Source organism: Lepisma saccharinum, chromosome 13 (assembly GCF_977018435.1).
Source record: "Lepisma saccharinum chromosome 13, izLepSacc3.1, whole genome shotgun sequence".
NCBI classification, from domain to species: Eukaryota; Metazoa; Arthropoda; class Insecta; order Zygentoma; family Lepismatidae; genus Lepisma; species Lepisma saccharinum.
Genome location: NC_139241.1, coordinates 45784195 through 45802551, shown reverse-complemented (window position 1 = coordinate 45802551; position 18357 = coordinate 45784195). Strand labels below are relative to the sequence as shown.

The window sequence follows — 18357 nt, the reverse complement described above, 5'->3', positions numbered from 1 at the left end:
GCATGTTAGTCCACGCAGTAGTTAAGTCGTGGTTAAGTGCAATTTCGAAAATGGGCTCGTTTTTTTCAAAGAATTTAATGTTCTTTACTAATAATGTAATTACAATTAACAGCATCATACTTTATAACGTGGTATAGAATGTCTTCGTCAATTTGAGTTTCAAATGTATTAAAGAAAAAAAATTAATATTTTTCGGGAAAGTCGAAGAAACGTTATCAAGAGAAGACATAGCAGTCAACTTTGACAATATTCTTACCTCTTGAAAGAAAGAAATATTATGTTTTATATATGTGTTAAAATTGCGAAAATTTCCAACTCTGCTGAAGCAATCGGTTCTACATTTTACAGCACTCTTCAAAGTGACATCTGTCTTCCGTACAACAAACTAAAATTTAGTCAAAACTATTTACAATAGTTTTTCTCGAAATATCCACCAGGTGATTTCCGGACAGGCTTCCTAGATTTCTCGAGAGCCAACGTTATTCTCATTTTCAGGGATTTAACTTTTTCATAATTATATATGAAAATACACTGTTACTACAAAATTTACGATATTGTTAAATGTCCATTACCAGTCCTCTACGTTTTTTGATGGAAGCAAATTCTTGTTCTAGTTTGGTTGGTCAAGTCCAGTTTTCGAGCCTTTTCGCTTTCGATGCTTGACAGCGCCAGTCCACTCAATCTCACTCTTGTCATTGTGTTTCTCAAGTAATTTTTAATCAATTTGAGCTTGGGCGAAAAAACACTCAGCTGATGAAAATATCACAGGTAGGGTAAAATACAGCATATATAAGAAGTGCACACGTCAGGAATGCTACTAGCCAGAATTTTCTTTTCTATCAAAATAAATTCTGCAACTTTGCTGATGTGTGACATGTTTCATCTTTTGATTTGAGTTGATACTACAGTGCAAGATACATTTTCTTCATATTTATCCCAGAAATTAGTAGCGGATGCCATTGTTTGTAGTTTTCTTTGATTTATTTGATACTCTGAAATCTATTGTTTACTTGATTTACTAGAATATCTAAAGCAGGGTATAAAAACGCAATTTTCTAGCCTGTCAACTACCCTACGGCGTTAAGCTACTCATCTAATGAAGATTTTCTTCTAATCTGGTATTTCACTTTCTACTTTTCTATAGCTCTTTTCAGTTCTTACGGCGGGCGCTCTAGAAGCTGGCAGGGGAAGTGGGGAGCGGGGAAGCGACCAATCCAGCACGATAAGAAACGTAGCTGCCAGTAGAACGAGTTTCACGTAGTACTTTTTCCGACCGCGTCGTGTCTCTCGGTGCCACTGCTGTTGTCTGGTTGGTCTGTTGCGTAATCTCCGCTCCCCACTTCCCCTGCCAGCTTCTAGAGCGCCCGCCGTAAGAACTGTAAAGAGCTATAGTGATTAACGTTTTCTGTTTGCAGTTGTAGAAATAAAATATGTTTGGTTGAAAATATATTTTAACTCAGAAAGGAATACTTTTGTTAACTATGAATCTTTCTTAATTTATCATTCTTACTGCGCACCCTAACCTTGGGCGGAGGTGTTATTTACGCCCCTGCATACGACTATATATCGCCAGAGGCTCAGGTGGGCACAAGTACCAGTATCACTGCGGTTCTGCTATTACTATCATTACCAGTTCTAGCAGGAGCAATCATCATGTTATTAACAGATCGAAATCTAAATACCTCATTTTTTTACCCATCCGGTGGAGGAGACCCAATCCTATATCAACACTTATTCTGATTCTTTGGGCACCCAGAAGTCTACATCCTAATTTTACCGGGATTTGGCATAATTGCACATATTGTAACCCAAGAAAGAGGTAAAAAAAGAAACCTTCGGAGTATTAGGAATAATCTATGCAATAATAGCAATTGGTTTCCTAGGATTTATTGTATGAGCACATCACATATTTACTGTAGGAATGGACGTAGATGCACGAGCATATTTCACTGCAGCCACAATAATGATTGCTGCCCCAACAGGAATTAAAGTATTTAGATGAATTGCCACACTGCACGGAACACAAATCAACTACTCCCCATCAATACTATGAGCATTAGGATTTATTTTTTTATTTACAATAGGAGGATTAACAGGAGTAGCATTAGCAAATTAATCATTAGATATTGTAGACACATACTACGTTGTAGCACATTTTCATTATGTACTATCCATGGGAGCAGTATTTGCTATTATGGCAGGACTAGTACACGGATTTCCACTGTTTACAGGACTAAGAATTCAATTTATTTCCATATTTATTGGAGTTAACTTATGAAACTTCGTGAAATTTGCAAGGAAGTTGTTGACAGTGGACAGTTAGCTGTGATGCTTGATGGGACAGAAGATGTTTCGGGCGTGGAAAAGCAATCTCTAGGCGTCTGTTTGTAGATATAGCTAAACTTAATGCATTGTGATCAAATTTCTCGTTGGAGAAAAACTTCCAGCCATCTGAAATTTTGCAGAGACTCAAGCAACAGTATGGGGAAGAGTGTGTCTCACGAACCCGTGTGTTTGAGTGCTGTAAGTACTTCAGAAAGGGAAGAGAGCGCGTGGAGAATGCGTCCCAGCAGTCATCACGTGAGTGGCAGCTTACTGGTTCTTCCAGACCCAAGAAAGCGCAGACGACCCGTTCGGTAGGAAAAGTGTTGGCAATGTTTCTTTGGGACTGGCAGGGGGTTATCCATGTAGACTTTCTTACAGATGGCAGAACAGTCACTGCAGCTTATTACTAGAACTCCTGACAACAGAATTGAAGGAAAAGATCCGATCCAAGCGGAAGAGAGGTGGAAAGCAGGTAGCCTTCCTTCAAGACAATGCACAGTCTCATACAGCAAAAACAACTGTGGCAACCCTCAGCAAATTGAAATGGGCCCTTCTGCCACACCCGCCATACAGTCCCGATTTGGGCCCAAGTGATTTCTACCTGTTTGGAAGGCTTAAATCAGACTTGGAAGGCATGTGGTTTGCGGATAACAAAAATTTTATGGACTCTGGAGGGGAGTACTTTTAAGGATGACATGTGCAAATAAGTATTTGACAATAAAGGATTTGGTAAAAAAAAGTCCCGGTCATATTTGAATGACATAGTAAAATAAACAGAATCAAGAAATCCATCAAATAACCTGCTATATACTCTATGTAAAGAAGACATTGCTGTGACACACTAATGAATTTGCTTAACCAACCTCCAAATAACCAATCTACACAAATATTTTAAAATGTCAAAACTGGGAAAAGAGAGAATTCTGCTAATTGTTAGCGAAACATTTCGAATGTGGTGTGTGTATTCATGTTCTGCAAGTGTGAAAAAGATTAAACCTTTTTTTAAACAGTTATAATTACAATAAACAGTATCATTTATTTCACCTTGATATAAAGCCAGCTAGCGTCTACAAGGTGAATTCGACTTTAAGAAATATTAAAGAAATATTATAGAAGTGTTTATGAGGAAAATCCAAGAATTAGTATCTAGTGAAATTTTAGCAGTCAACTTTGTGAAGAATATTCTACTGTTGAAAGAACATAAAGAAATATGTTTTATTTTTCTGTAGAACTTGTGAAGTTGCTAACTATACTGAAGTAATATCTTTAATATTTTTAAACATTATTCAAGGTGACATCTACTGTTTTCGTCCAACAATATAAACTTTAGATAAGGCATTACTTACACAACATGGCATCATTTCACTAAGTAAAAAAAGTCCAGCTTTAACAATTTTTTAACCTAACTTACCCTCCCATGTTTTAAACTTCGACTATTATTGTCTTTTCTTATGATGAAGCCACATGATGTAGTGAAAGGTGAAAAAAGTAAGTACATGCCAAAATTGGACATATTGCTTAGTAAAATAAACTACTGTTAAAAGGAATTGAAATTACTCTTTAAAATTTAATTCCTCCGCCTCAGTGTTATACATGTAATGCCTTCTCACAGGGCTGGGTGGGTGGACCTGGGGCGTGTTCTATAACCAAATATTTTCCGAGGCTTAAAAAAATCATTGATTTTTGTTCCTTGGTATGAAATACAGGTGTCCTGTATAATGGAATATAAACATTATTGAAATTTATAAACAATTAATTTATATATTTTGTATTATTACCTAAGAGAGAGATACAAAACATGTTGATGGACGGCCTCCGTGGTTCAGTGGTTAGCACAGGGCCACAACGATAGAGGTCCCGAGTTTGAATCCCACCCTAGGCATGGGTATTCTTTGTGAATGTCCTTTCATCAATTTTATCATGTCATCACTCATCCACATCGTCACGATTAGCGACACTAAAAATATCAAAACCAAGAATAATGGAAGGTTACTAAATGTTTTCAAACAATTGTTCATTTAGATATATTTAATTAAAAAACCGGGTGTGTTCAGTATCAAATTATTATTTTACCTATCAAAGTGGCATTCTTCCATCGTATCCAATAACATTATCTATGAAAATTATATTTTGTTTACTTTTAAATGATTTATATTGTTAAATATAAAATAATAAACAGTAATCCTTAACAATTTTTATCTCACGCGGGGTCTTGGGCAAGTGCCCTCCAGGACTTCTCAACTCGTCTGTTTTTAATAATAAGTGAAATGGAGAATACTGTAGCTATATTTAATACTTAAGTATTTCATCGTTATTCTAAAACGGAAATGAAAACAAACAAAATGATCCCTTCGTTACGTTTCTTACAATCGTTATGTGTGTGTGTGTGTGTGTGTGTGTACATAAGGTGCCGACAATCTGGAGCGAACTAACCATAACAAGTCTCTTTGGCGGAAGTAGTGACGCAAGAGGATCGGGATTGCGCGGGCGTACTGTGTCGCTTCTCCCCTTTTCTACCATTAAACACGACCTTCCTTCAAAGATTCCCAGGATAGAGTGTAGGCGTTTGCAGCAGCGCGCATTGCTTTGCTCCGCCTACTCGCTTTCTTCCCTTCTCTATCGATATGCGCTACCTTGATCCACGTTTCTCTAGACGGGGTGTGTCTTTTTTAATACCATATTTCCAAAATTGTAATGTTTTCAAAATTTTCAAGTTAAAAAGTAGGTATGCTTCTAGGTATGGCCCATTAACTGTTTGTGCAAAGCTGTCATTGCCTATCTGAATAAGATAGGAGTGATAGAGATATCCGACATGAACTGTGGATTTATTTCACCTAACTGCACTATGAAAACTTATCTGTTCACTAAAAACAAATTGTAAGAAGCATGTCACTAGAAATTAGTTTATTGCTACTTCTCCAGATGTACGAGTTTCCGAGAAATGTCAAACAGAAACGAGAACGAGGCGTAGAAATCGAGAAGACACTGAGATTGGTTCCCTCATTTACGACACGACAGTGTGCCAGGACCCATTTCGAATGCATACCCAACTCGAGAACAAACCGAATTCCTTCTAAGCAGTGTTGCCAGGTTTCTATTTTTTTTCTTCGAAGTAATTAATAATTCCTTTCTCCATGAGCAAGAGATGATAAGACCGTTAGGTGATATTACAGCTTTACCTTCGTCGTGTTATCAAGATCGTAAATAAATGAATAAATTACTAGCTCTCTTTCTGAAAACCACGGAGAACAATTAACATAACTTAATTAAAATTTTTGTTCAAATTGCAAATGATTTCAAATTTGAATATAATGCTACTTTGACGTCGCTCACATGGATTTGAAAATTAAATGCGATTATTCTGATTTCAAATATATATATAATATTTATTTGTAATATCATTGTGCAAAATTTATAAACTGTGACATTACAATTGTTTCATATGATAAATATTAACACAATAAATTTTTGTTGAAGAAGTGAAATATATTATTTTTGCACTTCAAACTTTGAGGAACTTTAAAAGCTTACTGCGGTATGTACTTCTAAATTCTAAATGATGCTTTTTAGCGCCATCTACAGTTTGTTGTGTAAAAACAATGCGAACTCTATTAAACTTTAGTAACAATGCATTCTTATTTACACTTATTTAGTATTAAAGTTAAATTGATTGATTGGGTTCATTTTACTCCGCTTTTTTGCTACTTTTACTAATTGTGACGATGAGCATGATTTATGATATGATGAAATTGATGAAGAACACCTTATGCCCAGGCCGTGATTCGATCCTGGGACTCTTGGCGTCGAAGGAAGCTGTGCTAACCATTCCGCCACGGTGGTCGGCGAAATGCTGTTGAAGTATTAGTAATGACGTGGTAGTATTTCAGCTAGAGCTAAAAGTGTATATATATAGTTGCAATATTATTGTCGAAAGTAACTGAAGAAAGTCAATTTACCCAATAGACCTCTCTGACTCGGCAATCGCTTACAGCAACAATAGGCTGCCATATGATGTACAGCTTGGTTCTTATTGTTTACATTCGATTAAGTATTCAAATAGTACTGTGTTCCGCAAATTAAAAAGGTTTTAATATTTCCTCTAATTTTCTTGTATCAACACCATAGAAAATCCATAATAATTATATAGGCTATGTAGAAAATAATACATTTATGAATAAAATTATACTTATTAGCAATTATTATTAACATGTCTAAATTTGAGTTTACAACAAACGAGACATTTTTGCAACACGACTGCAGTTAAAGAATATAAGGACAGAGATTAAAAAGAATGGACTTTCCCGTCTAAATCTGGACACCTGGTAGCCTTGCATCAATGGTTATACAACTAAAATTACGCAATATTGCACAATGCTCACTTATGGAGCCTGTCTCTCTCCATAACAAATCCATTCATTTATACAAGGACGAAATCGAAATTCTTTCAAGATCTGAAAAATCGTATTTTCGTATGTTTATAGATGTTCACATTATAATATTTCATGCATCGAAAGGGACCTGTCCCCCATGGCCCCTCTTCTGGGTACGGGCCTGTTGCCAGACGTTTCAGTTTCTCCGAAATAAATAATAATTCCTCTATCATCATAATAAAGATAATAATATTAAGTGAAATAGAAAGCATTACAGCCTTAAATTTTACTATGATATCACAAATCGAAATTAAATGACAAAATAATTTGCTTTCTTTCTGAAAACTATAGAGAACAATTTACAGAAATTATCTAATAATTATGGAAACTTGATATGATTTCAAAATTAAACATAGCACTAATTCGACATTGCCCATCGGGATGTGAAGCAGTTTCATCTTTGCAGAGATTTTCTTTTTAAATATTAATACATATACATTGTTACTATCTATGATTGTGCAAAATTTTAAAATTATGACACTACAATTGTTTGTTGTGCTAAATAGTGGTGCAACATATTTTATCTTGAAAGAACAAATTTGGGTTATCTTGTATCAAACTTTGATGAAATTTTAAAGTTTGCTGGACTAATTACTTCTAAAAATCTAAAAACTTATTTTTAGCGTCATCTGTGGTTTGTTGGATCACAATCCAAACTCTACTAAAGTTTAGTAACATTTAATTATTACTTTTTATTGCTGATTTTTTGAACATATTAAGAACACATAGTTTACACGTGTGCAGTATCAAATATTACATCTAATTTACTTTATATTTAAATACGTTAGTTAATTCTACTTTTAGGATTTTGCACATTGCTTCAAATTATTTATTAATCTAAATTGACCTTATGTATCATTTATTTGTTTCTTGTGAAATGTTATTTCTGTATCATTAGCAGTCCTGTAAGGAATCTTTATATACAGGGTGATTCAGTGAAAGAGTGCAAAACGAAAACACGAAATACTTGATGCACCACTGAACACTTGAAGATAGGAAAACTATCTTTTATTTTTGCACGGTTTCACGGAATCACCCTGTACAGAATGACTATAACCTCCAAAGCCAATATGATTATTCGAACTCTCTTTTGGAGCAAACCCCAGGTTAACATGATTATTCAGGACAATAATACCAAGCACTTGCAACGTTTCACCACTACTTTCGAATTTGAACTATAGTTTCCTAATAGCTTACATTTGGCGGCTGTTTTTGTTTTAACGTGTATTAACAGGTTCCGCTTATCCCTTTGTACACAAAGCAATACTAAGCATAACCTCGAGCATACACAAAATAAAAATTAAGCATCAACTCACTAACAACGTAAATGCACACAGCTGCACATGCAAAGTCCGCTCTGCAGGGGTCAGGGTTGAGCGCCTCTAGCGGAGAAAAGTGGAGTGACGGAGAGAGCGCTGAATGGGAGGATCGTATAACGCTATGACAGAACAAACTTAGAAGCAAGGATGTGATGGTATAGTTCAACACCAGTCCATAAAATGACTTACTTAACCATATTTAAACCTATTGTAGGGAAGGTATTGCTGCGACGCTAGTATCAGTTCGGTTCCCCCAAACCTCCAAGAATGCAAAAGAATATCTGCAAATAGTTAACTGAAACAATTCGAAAGGTTTGTAGTTGTACAGTCACGGACACTGCCGGCTTGTAATGAATACATTGACTTTCAATGGAATCGTTACAAGCCGGCAGTGTCCGTGACTGTACATGGGTGTTGTAGAGTGCCTTCTATGGTCGATACGTCAATGGAGCTGCGGCTAGCGCGTCGGGAAGTAAGAGCGCGTCTGCCGGCAAACTGGATGCAACATCCGCGTAACTGGAACCCCTAACTATGTAATGAAATAATCTCGTATAATCACATTGACAGTTACAATTGAAATGAGCCCGTACCTTGTTACAAGAGGTGTTGGAAATGATGTCCTCCTGCATACACAGATTTACGGCATATTTACAGGAAATTTTCACTAATACGTATCAGTTCCTTTTCCAAAATTACTTCAATTCCTCTCCTGATACTTTCCTTCAATTCTTCTAATGTATGGGTCAGTTTTACAGCTTGGTAGCTCGCCACGCAGACGTCATGGAAATGTCTGTTTCTTGTCGAAGGAGGGATTTTGGAAAGTACGTATATTAACGTCGTCTAGTTTCTCCTCATTAGGCACATGTTGTTTTATCCTTCGTTTCTTATCAAGAACAGACCCTGATTCCCTAAATTTGTTCTCACGTATCCGAACACAGTATCTGTGTGAAACAGGATTATCTGGGAATTCTGCTGCAAAACGTATTCCAACTTCCTTACAAGAATTCGTAATGACGTAAGATTCGTACATAAAAATGCTTTGTATGCATAGCGTGACATCATTAGACTACAGAAAAGCACCAGTAATACGTAAACTAAAACAAAACAATCTAAAACACTTGTTAACACCTTAACACGTCACAAACACATGCAAACTGGACACCATTTATCTGAATACTGACACACTGACGCGTACAGTGCCAAGGCCAGCGTACAGCTGTGGGTCTACATGCCGGCAAACGACATCCTACTTCCCGCCGCGCTAGCCATCGCTCCACGGATGGCTCTATCATAAAAGGCACTGTATAAGTTGAGTTCGATGTATAAAACGTAGTCCGTAGCTCAAATTTCAGCCAGTACGCCCGCGTAATACTATAACTTAAAAAAATAGACTGGTTTCAAAAGTTCTAACGTTTTTCATAGTGTAATTATACTAGTTAACAATATCATTTTTTGACCATGCTCACAGGGACATTAAGCCTACTAAAGTGCCTGCAAAGTGAATTTGTCTTTAAAACATATTAATGAAATATAAGAAAAATATTTTCAAGGAATATTCAATAAACGCTATCTACTTAAATTTAAAAATCAACTTTAACAAAAACATTCCACCACTGAAAGAAAGCGAAATAAAGTTACATTTCTGCCTTAAAAGTTTTGAAAGTTGCTAACATCCTGAAGTAATTGCTTCAATATTTTAGAACTTTCCTCGAAGTGACATCTGTTATCCGGGCAACAAAATAAACTTTTGACAAAGGAATTATGATTACTCTATACCAGTAGCGTACGCAGGATTTCATAGAGAGTGGGTGGTATTAAAAAAAAAACTGTTTATCCAAATTCACATTACCAGTGTCTCATTATAGTTTAATTGCTACTATCACCACAAATGTTGCCGCCATTACTACTAATACCACTGTTATTACTACTACTACTACTATTAAGTAGTAGAGATCTACATAAACTTATGAAAGCAATTGAACGAAACTATTTTCTAGTCATTCGATTTTTGACAAATTCTAGGAGCGTGTCAACTTTGTTACGAAATAATTGTCTAGTCAACGGTTATTTGCATATGACTGGTAAGGCATATAAACTATGAAGAAAATCCATGAGAACAAGCAAATATATTAAAATAAATTGAAATAATGAAAGTATGGAACTCACCCAGGATGATGAAGAAGCACGATGTATATTCATACTCAATGTATACGTGTTGCGAAAGGAACAACCGCGAAACGGAATAAGAGCGAAACGAAAATTCAAAACCATATAAGCGCGAGAAGAACAACCGCGAGACGGATTAAGTGCGAAACCGAAATTGAACACCGGAATAAACGCGATGGAAACAACCGCGAAACGGATTAAGCGCGAAACCAAAACTGACCACCGAAATAAACGTGAATGGAACAGCCGCGAATGGGATTAATCGCGAAACGAAAAGTTAACACTGGAAGAAGCGCGAAAGGAACAACGGCGAAAAAAATTGAGCACGAAAGGAATAAGAGCGAAACGGACTATGCACGAACGGAATAAGCGCGAAGAAACAAGCGCGAAAGGAACAACCGCAAAACGGATTAACCGCGAAAATTTCACTTTCGCGCTTTATCCCTTTCGCGTTAGTTCTGGCGACCCTCCACCTCCCCTCCTCGACCTTGTAACTCTCGGCGCTTCCGCTGTTGTCTGGTTGGTCTCCGGCGTATTCCCCGTTCCCCATTCCCTTGCCAGCATGTAGGTCGCCCGCCGTAAGAGTAGGAAAGACCTATAGTTTTGTTAGTGATGTGGATGTCGATTCAGCATCACTTGCGAGTTCACAAGTGGTTACGAAATCAGTACCGGGAAGAATAGTTGCAATAACGTCGCCACACTGCGACGAAGCACTTTCGAATGGCGTGGAATTTTCACAATCCTCGCGAGGGTCACTACGCCACATTTTGCAACAACAACAACAACAACAAAAATAACTTTGCAAACAGTATTTTCCACAATATTTCAAAAGCTCAATAAGGGGTTTAAACCCTTAACCCTCCCCTTTTGCGTACGGCATTGCTATATAAGGAACTTAGATTTCAGCATGTTAGTCCACGCAGTAGTTAAGTCGTGGTTAAGTGCAATTTCGAAAATGGGCTCGTTTTTTCAAAGAAGTTAATGTTCTTTACTAATAATGTAATTACAATTAATAGCATCATATTTTTTAACGAGATATAGAATGTCATCGTCAATTTGAGTTTCAAATGTATTAAAGAAAAAAAATAATGTTTTTCGGGAAAGTCGAAGAAACGTTATCAAGTGAAGACAATATTCTTACCTCCTGAAAGAAAGAAAAATTATGTTTTGTAGATGTGTTAAAATTGCGAAAATTTCCAACTTTCCTGAAGCAATCGCTTCTATATTTTACAACACTCTTCAAAGTGCCATCTGTTTTCCGTACAACAAACTAAAATTTCGTCAAAACTATTTACAATTAATCTTTATAAAGAGTTTTTCTCGAAATATCCACCAGGTGATTTCCGGACAGGCTTCCTAGATTTCTCGAGAGCCAACATTATTCTCATTTTCAGGGATTTAACTTTTTCATAATTATATATGAAAATACACTGTTACTACAAAATTTACGATATTGTTAAATGTCCATTACCAGTCCTCTACGTTTTTTGATGGAAGCAAATTCTTGTTCTAGTTTGATTGGCCAAGTCCAGTTTTCGAGCCTTTTCGCTTTCGATGCTTGACAGCGCCAGTCCACTCAATCCCACTCTTGTCATTGTGTTTCTCAAGTAATTTTTAATCAATTTTAGCTTGGAAAAAGACGTCTCAGCTGATGAAAACATCACAGGATGGGGGCCAAATACACCAAGTGCACACGTCAGGAATGCTACTAGCCAGAATTTTGTTTTATATCAAGAGGAATTCTGCAACTTCGCCGATGTTCGACATGTTTGATTTCAGTTGACACTACATCCGAAAACGAACTATTTCTGTAACTACAGTGCAAGATACATTTTCTTCACATTTATCCCAGAAATTAGTAGCGGATGCCATTGTTTGTCGTTTCTTTTCGTTAGGGCTTGAAAAGGTGAAGCTTTCTTTGATTTATTTGATACTCTGAAATCTATTGTTTACTTGATTTACTAGAATATCTAAAGCAGGGTAGAAAAACGCAATTTTCTAGCCTGTCAACTACCCTACGGCGTTAAGCTACTCATCTAATGAAGGTTTTCTTCTAATCTGGTATTTGACTTTCTACTTTAATATAGCTCTTTTCAGTTCTTACGGCGGGCGCTCTAGAAGCTGGCAAGGGAAATGCGGAGCGGGAAGCGACCAATCCAGCACGATAAGAAACGTAGCTGCCAGTAGAACGAGTTTCACGTAGTACTTTTTCCGGCCGCGTCGTGTCTCTTGGCGCCACTGCTGTTGTCTGGTTGGTCTGTTGCGTAATCTCCGCTCCCCACTTCCCCTGCCAGCTTCTAGAGCGCCCGCCGTAAGAACTGAAAAGAGCTATAGTGATTAACGTTTTCTGTTTGCAGTTGTAGAAATAAAATATGTTTGGTTGAAAATATGTTTTAACCCGAGAAAGCCCATGACTTTATTTCTGTGAGTTTTGTGATCATATTAACATGGTTGATTGGTTTTGCATCAAAATGGAATAAAATGAAGAAAAAATAAAGATTTTATTATCCTGCTCGAAAATACAGGGGTGTCACCTGTAGGTGACATTGGGCGTTCAAGGTACCAAAATGAATATAACGTAAACATCTCTGTTTTATACCTCCCTTTTCATTTTTATGTATCACAGATGATATTAACAATGTCAGAACTTGACATAACACTTTACACTTTTTCCTGTTCATGTATGTGCATGAAATTCGTACCCACATTGTATGTGTAATGCTACACCGCACCTCATACATATTATCCGTGTCCTCTTGTGGCAGTGTTTACATGTTCTTTGAGAATACTCTACCTTTACATGTTCGGCAATGTTGATGTCTTGTCTGACTTCATTTGGTACACGCAAGGACACAGAACCAATTTGGGGACTTCTGTAAGGAGGGTTTCCATGTAAACGGCAGAATGATTCCACCAGTGATCGTCGGAAAGTCACATTTTTGCCATTCACTTTCTTGAAAATCAACCATGCATTGTGGCATGCTCCATCAATTGCAAAGGCAAACAAGGAGAACCACCACTTTTTACCCCTGAAACTGACGCTCAAGGAGTGAATGTTCTGGTCGAAACGATCGACGCCACCCATGAACATGCCCTCCCGATTCCACTAGCATCAATTATTGTCTCTTCAATTGCTGCGGTATCTTGTGAATCATGATAACTCCTCGGCAAGGAGCATTGCTGGAGGAAGGCGATTGACATCTGTGCAATTCTCATCCCCACTGTCTTCATCTGGGAATCCATCATCATCAGGTGGGAAAAGAACCTCATCAATGTCATCATCATTTTCTTCAATAAGTTGTAATGCTTCATCCATATTCAACCTGAAATGATAGTAGATTCCAAGTTCAAAAATTTGTATTATTTTTTTATTAGTACTAGACTGTAATACACGTACCACAGCATTACAGTGTATATCAGAATAAGATACTATATCATTGTTTTGCCCCCAAGATTTATCATTATTATTGATGAGGAAAGCATTTTCTTTGTGTTTATTTTTCAAGTCTCAATGTTTTTATATTTGTTTTTACAATAACTATAAATAATTACTCACTGGAGGACTAAAATTATTAAAATTATATTTTATTATTATTATTATTATTACATCATTGTTACAATATTATATTGTAATTATATTATTACTACAATTATAATTATTAAAATTAACACTACAATGCAAATTATGTCCTAGTCCTTTAAACATTTATGACTTCCAAAGCCCAATGTCACCTACAGGTGACACTACAAATTTAATCAACAATTACACCAACTAATTGTTCAGGGAGACAATTTATATTTACCAGACATAAACCTTAAACCTTTAAGAGTAAGTAAAAGTAATAAACTTCTAATCATCTTACCATTTTGATGTTTTTGAATGTCCTTCTCCAGGAGCAGGTGATGTGTCGTCCTTCCTAAGGGCAGCCATCTTTACTTCAATGGTTCCAGAAAGTTCCACAAAATGTCCCTCAGTTCAAAAATGCAACAATTCAGTTGAGAAAAAGTCAATGAACAGTTTGACATAGAAAAAATATATGCCTGGCCACAGCATACAATAACAAAAAATATTAAAAAGCTGTCACCTACAGGTGACATTGGGCTTTCTCGGGTTAACTCAGGAAGGAATACTTTTGTTATCTATGAATCTTTCTTAATTTATCATTCTTACTGCGCCCCCTAACCCTGTGCGGAGGTGTTATACGACTATATATCGCCAGAGGCTCAGGTGGGCACAAGTACCAGGATAAACATACCATTATTATTATTATTTTTAGTAGTAGTAGTAGTATCAAAGACGTTATTGTACTCGTAAATTACGCAAAAAGGGGGTAGAAGTCGAAACTAAAGCATTTGTGTTGGAACAAATAATTTGAAATATTTTTTCAAAACGTTCTATTTCACATTAACTAATATTGGAAAACAAGGACACAAATTGTATTTTTTTTAATAAGGAATGATAAATGCATTCCGAATATAATTATTTTTGTACATTCAGTATAACATGTATAACTTTCATGTGCAACATAGTGTTACCGGTCCCCTGTTTGCGGAGCAAGTGTTACCATTTCACAAAATGGCAGGGAGTGCCAATGATGCAATAGCAAACGATCCACGTTTAGTTCGGGTTCTGAACGGTAATGCTACCCTTTCAATGCGGAAATGGGGATAAAATACCTAGAAATATATCACCTAATGCTTGGAGCCCCCGATATAGCCTTCCCACGATTAAATAATATAAGATTTTGACTACTACCCCTATCGCTAACTCTTCTCTTATCAGGAAGAGTTGTAGAAAGTGGTGTAGGAACTGGATGAACAGTATACCCCCAACTATCCGCAGGAATTGCACATGCTGGAGCCTCCGTTGACCTATCATTTTTTTCATTACATTTAGCAGCAGTTTCCTCTATCCTAGGGGCAGTAAACTTTATTACAACAGTAATTAACATACGAACCATAGGGATATCCATGGAACGAGTACCGCTATTCGTATGATCAGTAATCATCACTGCGGTTCTGCTATTACTATCATTACCAGTTCTAGCAGGAGCAATCATCATGTTATTAACAGATCGAAATCTAAATACCTCATTTTTTTACCCATCCGGTGGAGGAGACCCAATCCTATATCAACACTTATTCTGATTCTTTGGGCACCCACAAGTCGACATCCTAATTTTACCGGGATTTGGGATAATTTCACATATTGTAACCCAAGAAAGAGGTAAAAAAGAAACCTTGGGAGTATTAGGAATAATCTATGCAATAATAGCAATTGGTTTCCTAGGATTTATTGTATGAGCACATCACATATTTACTGTAGGAATAGACGTAGATGCACGAGCATATTTCACTGCAGCCACAATAATTATTGCTGTACCAACAGGAATTAAAGTATTTAGATGAATTGCCACACTGCACGGAACACAAATCAACTACTCCCCATCAATACTATGAGCATTAGGATTTATTTCTTTATTTACAATAGGAGGATTAACAGGAGTAGTATTAGCAAATTAATCATTAGATATTGTATTACATGACACATACTACGTTGTAGCACATTTTCATTATGTACTATCCATGGGAGCAGTATTTGCTATTATGGCAGGACTAGTACACGGATTTCCACTGTTTATAACAAGTAACTGTTAATTAATTATGAAAATTAAATTAAAATGCTCATTAATTTATTAAAAAACTATTTTTTAATATCTGCAATTAACTACAAATAAACGAGTTAAAGTCAAAAACCTTTATATTAATTCAATTCATCTATCTTAAAAAAGCCTTATTTAAGTATGTATACAGATAAATGAAAGGCATTATTTTACCCTTTTTTCCTAATTGAAGGATTTTATGAAGAAAGATAATAAACCCAGATTGACTAAGAATTCAATTTATTTCCATATTTATTGGAGTTAACTTATCATTCTTTCCACAGCATTTCCTAGGACTGAGAGGAATAACACGACGATACTCAGACTATCCGGACGCCTACACAACATGAAATATTGTGTCAAGATTAGGATCAATCTTATCATTTACAGCGGTAGTTATTATAATTTTTATTACTTGGGAAGGCATAACAAGTGCTCGGCCAACACTATTCAATTTACAACAAGCATCATCAATTGAATGATATCAGATATCACCTCCATCCGAACATACATACTCAGAACTTCCAATACTACCAACTAATTTTTAAGGTGGCAGAAAAGTGAATGGAATTTAAGCTTCAAATATAAGGATAGCCGTTCTTAAAAATGGCAACATGAAACAAAATAGGACTACAGCATAGATCCTCCCCATTAATAGAGTAATTACAGTATTAGTAGGATATTTAATAATATCATTATTTAATAACAAATTAAACAACCGGATACTTCTAGAAGGACAAGTACTAGAAACAATATGAACAACCATACCAGCAATCACTCTAGTTTTTATTGCACTCCCATCATTACGACTACTATATTTATTAGATGAAATTAATCAACCCTTACTAACCCTAAAAACTATTGGGCATCAATGATACTGAAGCTACGAATACTCTGATTTTATGAAAGCAGAATTTGACTCATACATAACCCCAACAAATGAAATAATAACAAACTCATTCCGACTATTAGATGTAGATAACCGGCCAGTATTGCCGATTAATATAGATATTCGAGTCCTAACTACATCCGCAGATGTCTTAAACTCATGAGCCATACCATCAATAGGAATTAAAATTGATGCCACTCCGGGACGGCTAAATCAAGCAGGAGTAAACATTAGTCGAATTGGTTTATTTTTTGGACAATGTTCAGAAATTTGTGGATCAAATCATAGATTTATGCCAATTATTATTGAGACTACAACTCACAAATCTTTTATTAGTTGATTAATAAAAAATATACAAGAATCATTAGATGACTGAAAAGTAAGTAATGATCTCTTAAACCACAAAATAGTAATATAACAACTACTTCTAATGAAAAAGTTAGTTAATATACAATAACATAGGAGTGTCAAACCTAAATTATCCTTATGGATACTTTTTATCCCACAAATATATCCATTAAATTGAATCATCCTATTCACAATATTTACATCAACTTATTTTCTATTCATTATTATTAACTACTATAATTGTAACAAACTATTAAATACTAGCAATTTTATAATAAAAATAAATCAAAAACTAAACTGAAAATGATAACAAGATTATTCTCGTCATTTGACCCAACGTCATCAATTATGAATCTATCACTAAATTGAAAAAGAACATTCCTGGGATTGTTAATAATTCCTACTCCATTTTGATTAATACAATCACGAGCCTCTAAAATATATAATATAATGATAAAAAAATTACATGAAGAATTCAAAACATTTTTAGGAATACTTAATCACCAAGGAAGAACTCTCATATTTATTAGTATATTTTCAATAATTCTATTCAACAACTCAATAGGGCTACTCCCATATGTATTTACCAGATCAAGTCACCTAGTTTTTACTTTAACATTAGCCTTACCAATATGACTATCATTTGTACTATTTGGGTGAATTAATAACACAAAGCATATATTAACACATATAGTGCCAGAGGGCGTACCAGCACTATTAATACAAATTATGGTGGGTATTGAAATAATTAGAAATCTAATTCGCCCAATAACTCTATCAGTGCGACTAGCAGCAAACATAATAGTCGGAAATCTAATAATATCAATAATTGGAAATACAGGAATAATATTAGAAATTATTGGACTTTCAATATTAATTTTAGCAAAAATTATATTAATTATTATAGAAACAGCCGTAGCATGTATCGAGTCTTACGTATTTGCATTACTAATTGCTATTTATTCCAGAGAATCAAAATAACTAATGTCAACAACCCAAAACGACCCATATCACCTAGTAGATCAAAGCCCCTGGCCAGCAACGGGCGCCGTCAGAGCAATAATACTAACAACAGGCCTAATTAGATGATTTCATGAACAAAATATAATAATATTATTAATGGGAATAATTACTATAATTGGTACAATAATTCAATGATGACGAGATATTTCACGAGAAGGAACATATCAAGGACTCGTGTACTTTCGACTTGGCCT

General features: G+C 35.6%; 1 pseudogene; it reads left to right on the top strand.

The window, feature by feature from the left end:
• Nucleotides 1–17443: 17443 nt before the first annotated feature.
• LOC145996767 (ATP synthase subunit a pseudogene) lies at nt 17444–18121 on the top strand (annotated as a pseudogene).
• Nucleotides 18122–18357: the final 236 nt, after the last annotated feature.